Raw genomic sequence first — 19,400 nt, 5'->3', positions numbered from 1 at the left:
TATCTCTTCCTTCTTGCATCTTCCTCCCTCCCACCCTCCCTATCCCACCCCTCTAGGTGGTCACAAACCACCGAGCTGATCTCCCTGTGCTATACAGCTGCTTCATTCTTTTTTATGGCTAACATTCCATTGTATGTATATATACCACAAATACTTTCTCCATTAATCTGTTGATGGACACTTGGGTTGCTTTCTTATCTTGACTGTGGTAAATAATTCTGCTATGAACATTGGGGTACATGTATTTTTTGAATTATCTATTTGCATGATTAGTTTCTAAATTTTTGTAGTGTTATCAGAGAGCTCAGTGAATGTAGGCTAATCGTAGAGTGTATTGATGTCTTCTTTGTGGCAAAATATATGGTCAAATAAAAATAACATTTCCTGGACATCTAGTTTCATGATGTAGAGTTTGAGACAGCTATTAGACATAACATGTTAACCAGGTAATTCAGATTTATAACAGTCTACTTTATTGTTTTCTACCTTTTCTTGATGGCCAGAGAAAGATGAGTAAAAGCATCATATGGTTCTATGTTTCCATTTGTCTCCCTCATTGTTGTTGCTTCATAAATGTTTGTGTGTCCTGTGTGAAGATTTATGACAGACCTTCCTGTGGATGATGGCTTCTGTCACTAGTAAGTTCACTTCTTGGCTTCACTTACTGTTTTATGCTTTTCATTTAATGAGGACTAATATTCATCGATGAGTCCTGATTTCTTTTTGTTTCCATCTGCTTTTATGTTGTTACCCATCACTTTTCTTTCAAAATTTCTGAGTCTTTTGTTTGTGTCTTTTGTTTACAGCATGTGGATGGATTTCATGTTTTACACAATCTAAGAAATATTTTAAAAGGTGAGTTCATCTCATTAACATTTATTGATATGACAGTTGTATTCGATGTGTTCATTTTTGGTTAACCTAGATTTTCAGTTTGTTTTCTACCTTTTGGTACATATTTTGTGTTTACTTTGCTTTGTGCATGTTTTCTTTCTGAGAACCTGGAAAGTTTATGCTCTGTTTTCAGTTTTTGTTAATATATATTGTTGTATTGTTTGTGTTCTGCTGTTATTGTTTTTTCATAACTTTTAATAATACACTTAACCTTAAGTTCCTTGAATTATGAGACTCTGGTAGCATCTATTGTTGTCTCCCCTGTGAAAGATGAAATAATTAGTGCAGATATAATTCCTTTCACTGCCTTTTGCTTCTTTGACCTCTGACTTTTGACTTTTTCTTTTCTACTTTCAAGGGGAAACCCATCCCCACCTCTCACCTTCCAACCTCTGCCTGTACCCCTAGTACCATGACCTGACCGTAATGCCATACAGAATTATCTTCATAGAATAAACAGTGTGTGCAAACTTCCATTTCTTGATTTTCAGTATTAAACAGTACCCATTGAGTCTCTGGTATGAAAAAAGAGCTAATCAAAAAGTAACCATCCTCTAATTTTCTTCCAAAAGCTGAACCAGTATGGGTACTTTTACTGTTGTTTTGTAACTTCACTGGCCTGTTTTTCTTAGTTTTCATATACTGTAGGTTAGGGTTATAGCTGTTTTAGGGGACTATTTGGGGGGCATGTATACTTGTATATGTGTATTATGTCAGTATAAAAATCATAAAATTATGTCAGTATAAAGCTTTACATTGTTTTATATTCTATAAATATATTTTACATTTTACGTATTATATTTTATATCATATAATATTATATATTATATAAGCCATTTTCTATTTTTTAGATTGTGGTAATATATGTATAACATAAACTTTACCATTTAACCATTTCAAAATGTAAATTTAGTGGCATTAATACATTCATAATTTTGTGCAATCCTTACCACTATCTAGTTCCAGAAGATTCCCCAAAATAAACTCCCTCATCCATTAGGCAGTCACTCCTCATTCTCCTCTTCTTCTAACCCCTGGTAACAACTAATCTGCTTTTTGTCTCTAGTGATTTGCTTATTCTGGACATTTCACATAAATGGAATCACACAAAGTGTTGCCTTTTGTGTGTCTCCTTTCACTTAGCACATGACCTAGTGATGCTACTTCTAGTTATATACACAGGTGTTCAAACAAAACCTGTACACAAATGTTCATAGCAGTATTATTCACAGTAGCCAAAGGGTGAAAACAACCCAAATTTCCATCAACTGCTAAAGGGACAATCAAAATGTGATATATCCATATGATGGAATATTATTCAGCCATAAAAGGAAATGAAGTACAGATACATGTTGCAAAACGGATGAACCTTGAAAACCATTATAGGTTATTTATAATGTTATTACAAATTATTTGCATATTAATAGAAATTGTATATCTCTATCTGGGAGACTTTGGCTTCTGTGTTTCAAAACCCTAAAGCATTAGAGAAAATGATTTAGAAAGGCAGGCAATGTGCCCCTCACTATCACACCCTCTCTCTGGACTAGAAACCATTTCCTCAAGAGCTGGGAGTTGATGAGGCTGAGGGTAGTGGATGAGAGTTAAGAGTTTGTGCAACCCAGAGAAGGGGTTCTGTGCCTGCCCCCTTACCTTGTTCCTTGTCCCGGGCAGACAGAAGACCCAGAGAGCTCTGGAGGAAGCAAGAACAGAGGAGATGTACACTCCCCACAGAGAATGGAGGAAAGTGGCCGCCTGCAGAGAGGGCGTGCTGCACGGCGCCCGGTGCATCTCAGCCAGGGCCAGCCTGGCCACAACTCCTAGGCCCCATTGTGACCCAGAAACAGCAATGTGATGGCCATGCCCTTAGGTCTCACCTGAGAGTATCAGAGAGAACCAGGAGGGAGTGAGCGAATGGACCCTGGGGCCAACTTGTAGTAGCAATCTGTGTGTACAGATGGCTGAGCATCTTTGGGGCATGGACACAGCAATCTCTCTGTGGACATGTAAATCTATTCTATTATAGCTGGCTCCCCACTGCTTTCCCTGCTTCCTTGATAAAAACAAGGTATAAACACATCTCCTTGGTATTACACAAATCTCTGGAACTTGGACGGCCTTGGGGGAAGTCTGAGTGAAACCAAAATCAGCTGAGATGAATTTTCCACCATTTCATTGGGTGAAGTTTTAATTATTAGAGAAAAATAAAAAGAAGGATCATTTCTTTTTGATATCTAGGTTTTTGTAATTATACTTAATCTCTTTATACAGATGTCAACAGGGTTTCTTTCTTCAATTTCCAATTTCAGTTTTTGTTGTTGTTGTTTTCTGTTACTTCCAGAGAGGAAATTGAAATAAATGCTTTATTCCAGCTTATTTAATTGGAAGCGCCACATGAACTATTTTAAAAACATTTGGATTAAAAAGTATATAGATAGATAGATAGATAAACTGAATCACTTTGCTGTACACCTGAAACTAATACATTATAAACTAACTATACTTCAACTAACAAAGAGAGAATAATATAAAATATGATAAAATGAATCCATATAAAAGCTTTTTGATAAAAATAAAGAAAAAGTAATATTGCTAAGGTCAAGTTCTTGGATTGTCTAAAGGGTCTTATTTGATTTTTCTAAACTTTTCCATCAGACAAAGTTTATTTGGGAAGAGACAATTAGCTGCATAGGTAAAGACTTACCATGTGTGGTTTGCAAGCGGAAAAGAAGGAAGCCAACACCAGGAAAGATGTCCTCCCTCACTGCCTTGTATCTAGTTGTCCTAGGTTGTCTTCAGCTCATGGTTGAAGAAGTATATCAGTTGAAGGTATATGCTGTTGTGAAGAAGAGTTCTCCAAGATATCTTAATGAAAACTAAACATGCAAACTCAGAGAAGATACATGCAGGGATTATGAAAGTTTAACTAGAGAAACCCAAATGAGAATGAATATATTGACTTCAAAGAAGCAACCCCAAAGAAGCTTTGCTATATTTGAAGACAAGATGCCCATCCAGGGTCCATGCTGGGCAAACTTGAATGATCTGGAGGGACAGAGTCAGTTCGGGTGCAGGCCAATTGATGAGGTCCTTATCATCAAGTCTGAACAAAATGAAACAAAGTCAGTCATTCACTTGGGCAAACCAGTGGTTTTTTGAGCTCAGTCTGCAATCCGTTTTGGAGATTGGCTCATCATTAGGATGTTACACAGTGGAGTGACTTGACCATTTTTCTCCTCTCCAGCTGTTTGTTATTGTTTAGACACCCTCTTTATGTTAGATATAAAATTACCTAACAAGGTAAAATGGAATGATGTTATCTTTTTAATAAATGTGTAACGGCCATGCTGTTTTCAGCCACAGTGATTGAGCAGCCCATGTTTGCGATCCAGAGAAATCATTAGAGATGCCATGGATGGGTCTCTCTTCTGGATACCTTTGGGAGGGAATGGTGGCGGTATGGTGTCACCGGGAGTGAACATTACTATGTCTTTCGTCTTTCTTTCAACAGGGCCTCATTTACACTGTGAGAATTTCCTAAGAGAGTGTCCTCTCCCCTTTTTCAAGACATTCTGAGATGCCCTGGGGAAGGATTGGCACCCAGTAGTCAGTTGTTCTGCCCAAGAGGAGCAGCAGCAAATTCAGTGGCTGTTTTGACTCACGTGTACAGCTGATATTCTTGGAGGCTTTCCAGTGGGTCTGTAACGTCCATGCAATCTCTGATGATATGGAGGAGATACCCAAGGCTCACGCAGGAGGAGACTGATGTGGTGGAATGTGTGAAAGCTTGGAGCCAGGCAGGTCCATGTTCAAATCAAGTGCTCCAGGACTTATTACCTCTATGGCCTGGCATGAGTTTTGGAACTGCTCTGAGCTCTAGATTTCCCTATGGGAATAGAAATAACTCTATCCCCAAATTTTCAATGAAATCCATACATGTACTGAATATCTGCTATGTACCAGAGTCAAGTTGGAGAGACAGATTTACTTTTATTCATTCACAAATATTTGGTGAGAATCTGTTATGTGCCAGGCCACTAAAATGAATGTCAAAAAAAGAAAAAGGATTGCAGGAGAAAGTGATAAATACATGGATAGAGATGACTTCCAGGTTTATAGAAGAGTATAGAAGGACTGGTGAGATCAGGGAAAGCTCACAGAGAGGAGCTGCTGGCCCGTAGCTCTGAATGAGGAAGAGGAATATTCCAAGTGGGGAACTGACCAGGCTCCACTAGTGAGGGTGTGATGGAGAGAGAGGCCCAGCCCCCAGTCCAGGAGCTTCTGGACTCCTAAGCTAGTGCTCTTTTTCACTGCCATATTCTTCATCTTGGTTTGAGCTTTAAAAGATTAGATGCTAAATATGATAATTGAGGTATTTAGGAAAGAACATATAAAACCACAAATGAATCAAATATGAAGAACCGTTTAAAATGCAGGCTTCCATCTGTCTCTCATAGCCAGGAATGACATTCTGATGCTCTCCTTAGAGGATAATGTGTAAGTTAAAAAAATTAATATTAAAGCCTCAATTATGGGGGATGGGATGGAGAGAATGCATTACATGATAAGAATTATTTAAGTCATTGAGATAATAAAACCTTCATTCTCATAACAAGGATGAGATAATGAGATGTTAATCCTTCCAAGATTTCACAGATTTATTATTCTAATGAACTCTACTTGACAGCTTTGAACTGTATATAAAAACGTATTAATCTTTGGACAGACATTGAGATTTTTCTTCCTCTCCATAGAGGTGTACAATGGAAAAGTTATGGCTGAAATTGCTCACTGAAATTTTCTTCATGGCAGAGTGCCATGTTGAGGATATGTATCTCTACCATCCTGACTTTATTGAATTAAACTGTGGAAATAAAACTCTGCAAAGAAGAAATTAGAGGCCTAATGATGGAGGAGATTAACTGACATATGGGTCCAGTAATAAAATTAAACACAAATGGTAGAGGCTTTTATCTGGCAGATCAGCAGGATTCTGTCTTGTTAATTTAACGGCCTTGTTAATTTCACAAATATGTTCTGAACATCTATTTTGTGCCAGGCACAGTGTTGGTGCCAGGGACACAAAGTTAACTAGGATATGGCTTCTGTCCTTGAGGATCTCAGCTTGTAGGGAGCATGGACCCCCAGCCAGGCAAGGAGGGAATTGAGTACTGAGATGGTCAAGGGATAGGAAAAGGGGCAGAATGAACAGATTGGAAGTCTTGAGGTAGTTAAAGAATTGTGGGAGCTGGGATACTAGAGAGAATTAACAAGAGTACAGAAGGTGGTGGTTAGGGAGTGAGATGCTTGAAATAAAAACATAGGATGAGGTGAAATTATTGGTAATGTTTACAGCAGTGTTTTTCACACGTTTCTGACTATGACTCAACCGACGAGAGAGATATTTTGTATCTCTACCTAGTACCCATGTATATCATTGAAACAAAGTTTCATGAAATAATTCTTACTCTTCCTACTGGAAATGGCTTCTGATATTTCCTGTTCTACTTTATTTTGTTTACCTAACTAAATATAGATTTTATGACTCACTAATAAGTTGTCACTCTAGTTGGAAAATCACCAGGAACGGGTGGTTAACAAGGGGTAGAAGACAACCCCACTGGCAGTGAGAAGGTAAAGAAACCAAGAGGCCAGAGTATTGAATGGATTGTTCAAAGGTTTTGAAGTCACCAAGCATCATGGTAGGGGTAATGGTGGAGAGAAAGACAGTGGTCCAAGGGGATAGAATCTTCAGTGAATGGGGGTAAGTGACCAGGAGAATGGGTGACTGCAAAAGAAGGAAGGATGGTGTCTTCTAGTCCAATCGAAAGTACTTCAGAGGGACCAGTAGTCTTAGGGAGATGGCGAGAACATGGTGTAGAAGCAGCTATGTGGGGCAAGAAGGCACTCGTCCCATGAGTGTGAGAGAAACACAGCTGCCACTTAAAAGAATTGCAGGGGAAACAGTCATCAGGGAGAGACAGCTTCCAGTTAGAAGATGGAAGGAATGTTTAGAGAGAGAGTGAAGATGGAGAAGAATTTGCCCTCTGGAACTCATGGTCTGTCATTGGGTTTGGAGGGCAGAGGAAATGAAGGAGCTTGGGTTGGTGTAGAAAATGGGTCAAGTTTTGAGGGGCTGAGTCATGGGTGCTCTTTAGTGACCAAGTTAAAGGAGGATATTGCATCATGGGCTTTGACATGGTGCCCTCTGGGCAGAAGGTTGATCAACCTTCATGAGACAAGTCTCTTCAGCAGCGTGTAGCATTGAGTCAGGGAGCATTTTGGGGAAGCATGTCTGCTGTTTTCAGAAGGTGGAGGGGGACATGAGATACCACCTCTATCCTCTATGTAAAGATTTAGAAGTTTACTCAAACGACAGAGTGTTGCCAGATCATAATGCAGCATGCAGGTGTCAATCGCTATTGAGAGAAAATAGAAGAATTAACTTCTCAGAGGAATTGGGGAAACCTTCACAGAGAGGGTGAACTCTAAGTTTTCACCTGGTTACAAGGAGAGGGCAAACATTCTACATCCAAAGGAAAATCCCCCTGGAGAAAATAAGACCTGATCTAGGTCTTGCCAGCGGCTTAGAACAAACTGTGGGTTGCAAACCATTAGTGTATTTTAATTTAAGTAGTGGGTTTGCACTGGCATTTTTTAAAAGTATAGAACATACTAGAATAAAAAATGTAACGCAGTAAGGGAAAATATAATTTCCTGAAGATTTTGCATGATGAACAGCTAGTGTAAGTGTTCTCCACGGAGAGTCATAACTCTTGGTATAAGAAGTAGAGAGTAGTGGTCAATTACAATCCCCACAGAGAGGGAACTCTTGACACTGCCTCTTTGAGGGACTTAGGACATCATGGTCCCCCTCTGGACCTCAGCTTCCTCATCTGGAAAGCAAAGAGCTGGGGTGATCTTTTTGTTTTTTTCCCAGCTCTAAAATCCTCTGATTTCTCTTATTCTTATCTAGGAAGATGGCTGCAAAGCACACAGTAGACAGAATGCTAATGTTTACTATTTCACAGTATATTTTATCTGAAGTTTTCTGTCTCACGGGGTCAGAGAATTAAACTCATTATCCTTATTGCTAATATAATAAAATGCTTTGAAGCCAGAGATTTCACTTCTGTAGTCATCACTGATCATTGAGTGATAATTATGTGGTCACATAATGAATTGTATTATCAACTGCATAAATAATGAATTACAGAATCAGTTATTACAAGCTATTTTGAAGTGGAGGAAATTGACTTAATCTCCTAAACCAAGGAAGTATCCCTTAGAGCTAAGTAAATTCTTTTTTTTTTTTTTTAAACTGATAACACTTAGAGAGCCTGGCCAAAAGATATCTACAGAAGTAGAAAATGGTCTGTCTTAGAAGTTTTTAAAGATCTGTATTAAGTTGCAGTCCTGTTCTATACAATATGTTTGATTTTTCCTAGATCTATCTTTCTCTTTTTTTCCTGACAGCACATTTATCCATGTACCTTTCATACTGAGCTTTTCAACTGACCAGCCTCATTTGCAATTTGCTAGAAGGAGGTAAAATGCAACTTCTGGTTTTTGAATGGGAATAGTTTGTGTGTAATGGAATAAGTGATTGCAAGGTACTACTGATACAGTTTCTAATAACTTTCTGGAGATTAGAGAGAAAGCCATGCATAGAAAACATGGTTATCTCTCAGTTTTCAATGTGTATAGTTAAAATGAAAGATTAAAAAAAAAAAAAGTAGGGCTTCCCTGGTGGCGCAGTGGTTGAGAGTCCGCCTGCCAATGCAGGGGATGCGGGTTCGTGCCCCGGTCCAGGAAGATCCCACATGCCGCGGAGCGGCTGGGCCCGTGAGCCATGGCCGCTGAGCCTGCGCGTCCGGAGCCTGTGCTCCGCAACGGGAGGGACCACAGCAGTGAGAGGCCCGCGTACCGCAAAAAAACCAAAAAACAAAACAACAACAAAAAAACTAGGCTTGATATAGGCTTAGAAGTTGAGGACAGCATAAGGAAAAAATAATAGCCTTGCCTTACTGTTATCTATGGGGTTTGTCATTGAGGATCAGCTGATGGATTTCAATACTTCTCTTTATTAAATGGGTTGGGGACACACCTTCACATCTGTGATTAGAATGAAGTTTTTAATGTGAAGCTGCAAATAACTGTAGTTGTTCTAGACGTTGAAAGATCATATGAAAGTAATAAAAAATAGTGCAGAAAATAGGTTGCTATGAATATGAAAGAAAATATGTCTAAAATTCCTAGTTCAGGGCCTGGCACGTAGTACCAGCAAGACCATTAACAAGCTCCAACACATTTTGTAAGTGATTTGTTGGCCTGAACAAGAGCTGTACTACTTAATTATATTTATTTTTATGTTATTGTTTAATATCATTCCTAACAACCTTTGGGACAAAATCAATCCTCCCTCTAATTACAGTGCTCTTTCCAGGCCTAAAAGCAAAAGAGTAACTTCCAAGTGGCTGAAGGTATAGGATCTGAATTATCAACAAGCTGATTTTCGTTAGAGCACTGCACTTGGGTGTTTCCCTGAGGAGAATCTAACCTGAGTCACTCATCAACTGCCACAGCCGCCTTTTTAAAGATAAACATTTCTTCTTGCATCAACAAAGATGTTTTCAGTGCAATCTTAACACATGGATTTTTTTTCTCTTCCTTTTCCTTTCTTTCCTGCAACATGTTTTTCTCCCTAATTATCTACTGTCAAATCTCTCTTGGACATTGTTATATAACCCGTCATTCGAGTGAGTTGTTGGATTAACCTGGTCTATTAACGTTATTAAAACTTGCATGTTTCATGTTATTCTTTTGTTATAATTGGTAGAACCAACTAGAATTCTCATCTCCCAGATGAAGAGGGATTATGCGTGCCTGGTTCGTTCTCTTCATTAGGAAAATGGACTAATTTAACATTTCAGGAACCACTATTGAATCATTTCTCCATTTGGTTGTTGTATGCAAACACTGTACTGATGAACCATTTGAGCTACATTCTGCCTTATTTTGTGAGAAGGACCCTGCTGACTGACCCTTTCTTCTCTGCATCTGAGATTGTCTGACGTACTTGCAGCTCCTTGGATTTCTTTTTTCTGTTCACAGAGATAAAAACAGGTGCCACTCGGTCATCTAGAAGCAAATATATACTGAACAAAGGAAATAAAATATTCACATAAATGATCACTTGGGAAAGTCAATAGCAAATGGATAATCGGATAGGATACAGGCAACTTTTTGTATGTTTCATATTTACTGTCACCTAAAACCGGAGGTTAGGGTGCATATGAGAGTTTGTTGGTTTTTATAAGGTGATGTCAATTCTACCTGTGTTGATCTCATTACCTTTAACAATAGATCAAGTGATTCTCGTATATTTTCTAGCTAGATGATCATATTGTATACCAAGAATGACAAAAATACTATTTCCTTTCCTATAGCATTGGCTAGAACCAAGGTTCAGTATTGAATCATATGATTGATAGTGATTTCTTTTACTTTTACATCAAGTATAAAGTTGACTGTAGGTTTTTGAGAGATTAAAATTTCAAGTTAAGGAAGTTTTCATTTAAACCTAGATAGCTGTCTTTTTTAAAAAAAAAGATGGTAGGAATGAAGGTTGAACTTTATCAAATGTTTTTCCAGAATCTATTGAATTGATTTTTATCCCTTACTCCATCTGAAACCTAATGTAATTTCATGTATTGATAGTATGGTGTATCAGCCTGAGAAATACTTTGATGTAGAAGCATGATCACATTCCTGAGATTAAAGCCTATGGCCATGAGGTGGTTTTGTAGTTATTGTTTATTTTTCTTTTCCTCTGCTTTATTCAATTTGCTAATAGTTTTCTATTGTTCATTGTTTTTTTTTCCAGTTTAGTATTAAATTATATTTGATGGATAAAATGAGTTGGACTTTCCTATGCTCTGGCAGAAATCACAGAATCGTCTCAAAATTTCATTAGAACTCCTCAAAAAATCAATCTGTTCTTATTTTATTTTTAGCTTATCAATTACAATTTTAATTATTGGACTATTACATTTTCCATATTTTATTGAGTCAGTTTTGATAATTTACATTTTTTCTGGAGAAATATCTATTCCTTCTAGGTTTCCAGATATTATTGAAAGGCTATACACACTATCCTCCTATCACTTTAACATTTTCCTCTTCATGTATATGTAAAAACAACTTCCTAATAACATTCATTCCAATATCTATTTTTACCTGATTAGTCCTTTAATTTTTATGTATTTCAACAATTTTCCAAATTATCTTTTTACTTTATTAATCAACTGTAGTTGAAGACTTTATTTTTCATTAATTTCTGTTTTAATCTTTATCAATCCTTTCCTATTCTGTTAATGAGTATATTTTTCTAGCTTTTAGAAAAGAAAGCTGGTTATTTATTTTTCATTTTTCTTGTTTTCCAATAGAGATCTTTGATATATTTTCTCTCATTATTGCTTTGGTTAGATCCCTCAGTTTGTATGTAAACAGTCACTAAAGTTTCGGTTGAAATTATAATTTTAACTTTGATAATTTCTTTAACCCAATAATTAATTAAGAGTATGTTTTAATATCCAGGCATATGGATTTTCTTTTGGATAGCCTTTATTGCTATTGTCTACTTTGATTGCATTCATGTTCAGAAAAGGTGACCTCTTTGATTTTTACTTTTTAGAATTTGGGGAGATTTCTTTTGTGGTCTAACACATGATTTGTGTTATCAATATTCCATGTATGTTTGAAGAGAAAGTATTGATTTCATAGCAACAAATTTCTATGTACAGATAGGTACTAGATCAAGCTTTTAAAATTATGTTATTCAAGCATCATCTACTCCCCCACCCCTTATTTTTACTAACTTATCTCTGAGAAAGGTGTATTTAAATCTACTTCCATGATTTTAGATGTCAATTACTCTTATATTTCCAACATATTTTGCCTTACATATTTCTAATCTGTGTGGTCAGGTACATAAATACATGTGATTATTTTCTTTGTGAACTGGACTCTTTCTCTTATCAACATGAAATATCTCCCTATCTCTCTTAATATTTTCTAAACTGAATTCTGTTGACTTTTACTGTATTATACCACTGCATTTATTCCTCTTATTAACAGTTGCACTGCATGTATTTTCCATCGTTTATTCAATTTTCTGGAGATGTTTTAGTTATAGGTATGTCTCTTTAAGGCAACATATTCTTAGCTTTAATTAGTTATTCAATTTGAGTTTACTTATAATTTTTAAAAAATTATTCTCTTTATTGTGGTAAAATATATACAACGTAAAATTAGCAATTTTAACCATTTTAACTGTACAGTTCTATAAAGTTAAATACATTTATAATGTTGTGCAACCATCACTACTATCAATTTCCAAAACTTATTCATCATCCTGAATAGAAACTGTAACCATTACGCAATAATTCTTTATTTTTCCCTCCTCCTGCCCCTGATAACCTCTAACCTACTTTCTGCCTCTATGAATTTGCTTATTCTAGATATTTCATGTGAGTGGAATCATACAATGTGTCCTTTTGTGTCCAACTTATTTCACTTATCACAATATTTTCAAGGTTCATCTATATTGTAGCAGGTGTCAGAATGTCACTCTTTTTTGTTGCTAAATAATAGTCCATTGTGTGGATATACCATATTATTTATCCATTCATCAGCCGATGGACATTTGGATTGTTTTCCACCTTTTGGCTACTGTGAATAATACTGCAATGAACACTAGCATACAAATATCTGTTTGAGTCCCTGTTTTCAATTCTTTTGAAATTCTCTTTTCAATTCTACCTAAGAGTAGAGTTGCTGGGTCATATGGTAATTCTATGTTTAGCTTTTTGAGGAACCTCCATACTGTTTTCCACTGTAGCTGTACCAGTTTTCATTCCCACCAATAAGGGTTTCCTTTTCTCCACATCCTTACCAGCATTTGTTATCTCTTGTCTTTTTAATAATAGCCATTCTAACAAATGTGAGGTTGCATTTTACCCTGATGATAAGTGAGGGCGAGCATCTTTCCATGTGCTTATTGACCATTAGATTATCTTCTTAGGAGAAATGTTTATCCAAGCCTTTTGCCCATTTTAAAATTGGGTCATTTGTCTTTTTTTCTATCAAGTTGTAGGAGTTCTTTATATATTTTGTATACCAAATCATTATCAGAAATATGGTTTGCAAATATTTTATCACATTCTGTAGGTTGTCTTTTCACTTTCTTGATAATGTCTTTTGATGTACAAAAGTTTTTAGTTTTGATAAAGTTCATTTTAATCTATATTTTTTCTTTTTGTTCATGCTTTTAGTGTGATAACTAAGACCCCAAACCTACAGTCATGAAAACTGAGCACTATATTTTCTTCTAAGAGTTTTATGGTTTTAGCTCTTATGTTGTTTATCAATTTTAAGTTAATTTTTATATATGCTGTGATGTAATGGTCCAAATTTTTTCCTTTGAATGTGGTAATCTAGTTGTCTCAGCACAATTTGTTTAAGAAATGATTTTTTTTTTTACTTAAAAAAATTTTGATTGGAGTATAGTTGCTTTACAATGTGGTGTTAGTTTCTGCCATACAGCAAAGTGAATCAGTTATACGTATATATATATCCCATCTTTTTTAGATTTCCTTCCCATTTAGGTTACCACAGAGCACTGAGTAGAGTTCCTTGTACTATACAGTAGGTTCTCATTAGTTATCTATTTTGTACATAGTAGCAAAAATGTATATATGTCAATCCCAATCTCCCAATTCATCCCAGCTCCCTCCGCCTGCCTTGGGATCTGTAAGTTTGTTCTCTATATCTGTGCCTTTATTTCTGCTTTGCAAATAAGTTATCTGTACCATTATTCTAGATTCCACATATAAGCGATATTATATGATATTTGTTTCTCTCTTTCTGACTTACTTCATTTTGTATGACAGTATAGGTCTATCCACGTCTCTGCAAATGGCACTATTTCATTCCTTTTTATGGCTGAGTAATATTCCATTGTATATATGTACCACATCTTCTTTCTCCATTCCTCTGTTGCTGGACATTTAGGGTGTTTCCATCTCCTGTCTATTGTAAATAGTGCTGCAATGAACATTGTGGTACATATCTCTTTTTGAAGTATGGTTTTCTCAGGGTATATGCCCAGTAGTGGGATTGCTGGGTTGTATGGTAGTTCTAGTTTTAGTTTTTTAAGGAACCTCCATACTGTTCTTCCTAATAGTTGTATCAATTTACATTCTCACCAACAGTGTATGAGGGTCCACTTTTCTCCACATTCTCTCCAGCATTTTTTATTTATAGATAGTTTTGATGATGGCCATTCTGACTGGTGTGAGGTGATACCTCATTGTAGTTTTGATTTGCATTTCTCTAATAATTAGCAGTGTTGAGCATCTTTTCTTGGGAAAACTGGATAGCTACATGTAAAAGAATGAAATTAGAATACTCCCTAATACCATACACAAAAATAAACTCAAAATAGATTAAAGACCTAAATGTAAGGTCAGATGCTATAACACTCTTCGAGGAAAACAGACAGAACACACTTTGACATAAATCACAACAAGATCTTTTTTGACCCACCTCCTAGAGTAATAAAAATAAAAATAAACAAATGGGACCTAATTAAACTTAAAAGCTTTTGCACAGCAAAGGAAATCATAAACAAGATGAAAAGACAACCCTCAGAATGGGAGAAAATATTTGTAAAAGAAGCAATGGACAAAAGATTAATCTCCAAAATATACAAACAGCTCATGCAGCTCAATATCAGAAAAACAAAAAACCCAATGAAAAAATGGGTGGAAGACCTAAATAGACTTTTCTCCAAAGAAGACATACAGAAGAAATGATTCTGCATTCCATGGACTTGGTACATTTGTCAAAAATTAACTGGCCATACATTTATAGATTTATTTCTGGGCTCTCAATTCTGTTCCATTGGCTTATATATCTATTTAATTACTGTAGCTTTGCTATAAGGTCAAATTTGGGAAGTGTGGATCCTCCAACTTTGTTCTTTTTCAAGATTGTTTTGTCTGTTTGAGGCCCTTTGCAATTTGATATGAATTTGAACATTGCTTTTTCCATTTCTGAAAAAAGGATGTTGAAAGTTTTATAGGGATTGTATTGAATCTGTAGATTGCTTTAGGTAGAACCAACTTCTTAACAGTATTAAGTCTTCCTACCCAAGAGTATGGGATGGATTTATGTTAATTTAGGTTTTCTTTAATTTCTTTCAGCAGTAATTTACAGGTTTCAGAGTCAAGTCTTTCACCTCTTTGGTCAAATTTATTTCTAGTTATTTATTCTTTTAGATGCTATTGTAAATGGAATTGCTTTCTCAATTTACATTTCAGATTGTTCATTGCAGGTGTGTAGAAACACAATTGATTTTTATAAATTTATTTGTTTTTGGCTGTGTTGGGTCTTCATTGCTGTGTGAGGGCTTTCTCTTTAGTTCCGGCGAGTGGGGGCTACTCTTCGTTGTGGTGCATGGGCTTCTCATTGTGGTGGCTTCTCTTTGTTGTGGAGCATGGGCTCTAGGCGCATGGGCTTCAGTAGTTGTGACATGGGGGCTCTAGAGCTCAGGCTCAGTAGATGTGGCACACAGGCTTAGTTGCTCCACAGCATGTGGGATCTTCCTGGACCAGGGCTCGAACCCATGGACCTTGCATTGGCAGGTGGGCTCTTAACCAGTGAGCCACCAGGGAAGTCCCACACAATTGATTTTTAAATCTGAGTTTCATTTTACTACAATTCATATTCATGGTGAATTTAAACTATTTTTGGATTTATTCTGTCTTTTGGCAATTTCTATTTAATGTGTTATTATTTTTTTCCCTTTCTTGCCTTTTGTTAAATTACTTCTAATGGCTTTGAAAAATAGATCTGTAAATAGATTTGAAAAATGTGTGTTTTTTCAATAGCTTCTCTTAAATTAAGAGGTATGCTAAATATTAATACATATGTATTTACTTTAAATTAATTTCTAGAATTAATCAGAAAACACATCATTGCTTGGAATAAGCAAGAATCATATCTTGTTTTTATCTCCTTTCCTTTTTTTCCACCCAACTGCCCTTCTTGATATAATGTAGAGTTTTAATTATACTATCATTATTATTTCTCTTTGTTTTTGTCCCTTATTAGACTAGTGATAAATTTAATCCTTATTTTTTCTCATAATTGCTTCTATGGTTCAGTCTTGGATGCACTTTTATTTTTGTTTTGTTGAAGTACATCCTTTAGTACCTCTTCCAGGTTGATCTGTGAAGAGTTAACTTATTTTCTTCCCCAATTCTAAACATGCTTTTATTTTATTTTGCTCTCATTTTGAATAGCTAACTTGTGTAGGAAATCCTTGATCAAAAATATTTTCCCTCAAAATCCTGAAATTGTTTTATTGTCTTTCTGCATTTAATAGTGTCAACAGAGAGTCTTCTATCAGTTTAATATTTCTTCTGTGTAAGTAATCTATCCTCCTCACTAGAAGTTCTTTGAGTTTTCTCTCTTTTCTCTGGTATTCATCATGATACGTATGTTTGTGCCTTCATTTGGCATCATTAGGGCCCTATCTGAGGTTTCGTGTCTTTTTTAAATTCTAAGAAGTTTCTCCTATTATTGATATATGTGTATTTCTCCTCTCTGGTTTCTGCTTTGGAAATTACTATTAGACAGTTATTAGAATTTGTGTAGGTGAGGGAGATTAATATGTACAACTTTCCAGTTGCAAAATAAATGAGTTACAGGTATGAAATATACACTGTGTGGAATAGAGTCAATAATTATGTAATATCTTTGTATGGTGACAGATGGTAACTAGACTTATCATGGTGATCATTTTGAAATGTATAGAAATATAAAATCACTATGCTGTGTAACAGGAACTAACATAATGTTGTAGGTGAATTATACTTTATATATATATATATGTATATATCTTTCCTCTCTCTCTCTTACCTTTCTACTTTCTTATCTTTTTGTGGTGTTTTTCTTGAATAGTCAGTTTAAACTTCCAGCTCACCTTTTTACTCCCTTTAAAAAATTATATTTATCATGAAAAATTGTCAACATATTAAAAGGTGCAGAGAATAATGAGCATTTATGTGCATAAAATCTTGCTTAAGGAATAAAATATCACCAAAATATTTGAAGTCTGTGGTGTTTCTCTCCTCAATCAGAACGTTTCTTTCTAACAGGAGGGAATCATATTTTTGTATCTGGTGTTTTATCATTCCCACTCATGTCTCTACATTTACGATATACATGGCATTGCTTCCCTTTTTAAAATATTGTACAAACGATATCATAATGTGTACATCTTTTGTAGCCTTGCTTTTTTTAAAAAACTCAGTATTATGTTTATAATATTCACTCATGTTTATAGGTATAGTTCTAGATCATTCCTTCAAATTGTTGTTTAAAATATCTGAACAGACCTCAGTTTATTTATTCATTTTCCTCTTGGTGTGCATTCAGGTTTTCTCCAAATAGACACTTGCAATTAGAAGCAGGCTTACTATGACCATCTTTGTCCATATCTTTTTCTTACTGAACTATAGATTACCTTACTTATCTTAGGGAGTAATATTTTGAGGGTCCAAATATGGTCATCTCATTTTATAATAGATTGTTTTTGCACTCCTCAAATGGTTTCTTTGGATAAAGAGACGTTTTAAAATTAGTGTGTGATTAAATTTATTAATTACTTTCTTTAAGATTTGAGATTCTTATGTCTTATTAAGAAATCATTCCCTGTGTGACGTCATAAAATATTCTTTACTGTTTTATACAGTTTTCAGGTTTTCATTTTATTCATATTTAAGTCTTTGATCTGCCTGCAATTGTTTATTACTTACAGACTAGTTAATTTCCATAGGTACTCAAATATTCCAAAATATTTGAGGCATTATATAAATAAGAGCAAGGCAAGATGAAAATAGCTAATGGCTAATTACTCATTATGACTGTGAGTAATTTAGACTTGACTGACGTCTTCCAGACTTTGGGAAAGTTGGGCCTTTTCGAATTAACTCTTGTCATAGAGGGACGATCTGAACTTGTGAGATGCTCTTGTGGTCTTAGCTCAGAGCATGAGGCTAGAAGACTCAGGACATCACTGCTGGGAAGCAGCAAAAGAAATTAGTCCTTCATTCAAATGTGCCAGAGGACAGTGGGCAGTGTCTTTTGACTGTTTGCCATTTGATAAGCTTTCATCATCTAACTCAGTAACTTGTACCTGGGAGCAGCTTATGTACTATGTTATTTAAGTTAAAGCCACAGACTTGATATTCTGCAGGCTTTTTAATCATGTGGGCTTTCATTAGAATGCTCTGAGCCTGCTGCTTTGTAACAGCTCTCTGATGGAGATTAGATGAAGCCCACCTCTCAGGGCCTGAAATAGCAAAAATAAAGGTGCTATTGGCTGTCATCACTACCAGTCAGCTCAGTCAGAGGAGGAGCGGCAGTGCCTAGGTTGAGCCCATGGAGCTTAAGTGTGGATTGATTTCTTTTTGTCTGCTTTATCAGTAAAGTATGATTTTTATCTTTTATACCCTATATAGAGAAATGAAGGGATTTTATCAATAAACCCATCTACCTGATGGGTCTATCTCTTGAAGCTCTGAACCCTTAAAAAAAATAATAACTTATTCATTATCTTTGGACCTGGTAAGAGAAGGAATCTGCCCTAATTATTCACCCCAAATTCTCCTGGAGTGACATGTTATCTATACCATGGTTCTGTGACTTTTCTCCAGCTGTCTCCTCTACCTGGCAATGTGTCCACCTCCTTTTAGAAAATAGACTCCTCTTCACCCTTTAAAACCAGCTAAGCTAAGAGTGCCCCTCAGCCAATATTTCCATCATGGTGCTCAGCACATGCGTGAGGGTGGCCTCTTCATGTGTCCTCCTTTCTGCTGGACTGTGAGCTCTTGAAGAGCATGGACTTGTCCTCTTCATATATGTATCTGCTCTTCTTTGCTCTTTGTACCCACATGCACACACACACACACACACACACGCACACACACACATACTCGCACACAATGAATCTCTTTCTTTTTGGTGTCCATGTGCATTTTATTTTTTATTTAAAAGGAGGCTGGGTGTTCCCTAGGGTGGTCTAGGTCAGCTTCTTTTTTTTAATCTTTTATTTTATTTTTTTTTAACTGAAGTATAGTTGATTTACAATGTTGTTAGTTTCAGGTGTTCAGGTGTACAGCAAAGTGATTCAGTTATACATATATACATATATATTTATTCTTTCTCTCTTTCTATTTCTGTGGAACTGAATTGAAACGAAAGTATCATTAACTGATATCCAGAGAGGCAGAAATAAAAGAAGATTAAAAGCTTTGGGATCAGAGAGAACTGGGCTCAAATGCTACTTTAGCCATTTATTGCTCAGATGACTTTGGAAAAATGAGTATCTGAATCTTAGCTTGTTGTTTGATAAAATGAGAATCATAAATGTTCTG

Source organism: Aethalodelphis obliquidens, unplaced genomic scaffold, assembly GCF_003676395.1.
Source record: "Aethalodelphis obliquidens isolate GAN/ISIS:26980383/991018 unplaced genomic scaffold, ASM367639v1 scaffold47, whole genome shotgun sequence".
NCBI classification, from domain to species: Eukaryota; Metazoa; Chordata; class Mammalia; order Artiodactyla; family Delphinidae; genus Aethalodelphis; species Aethalodelphis obliquidens.
The sequence above is the reverse complement of the archived record's forward strand: the minus strand, read 5'-3'. Positions refer to the sequence as shown.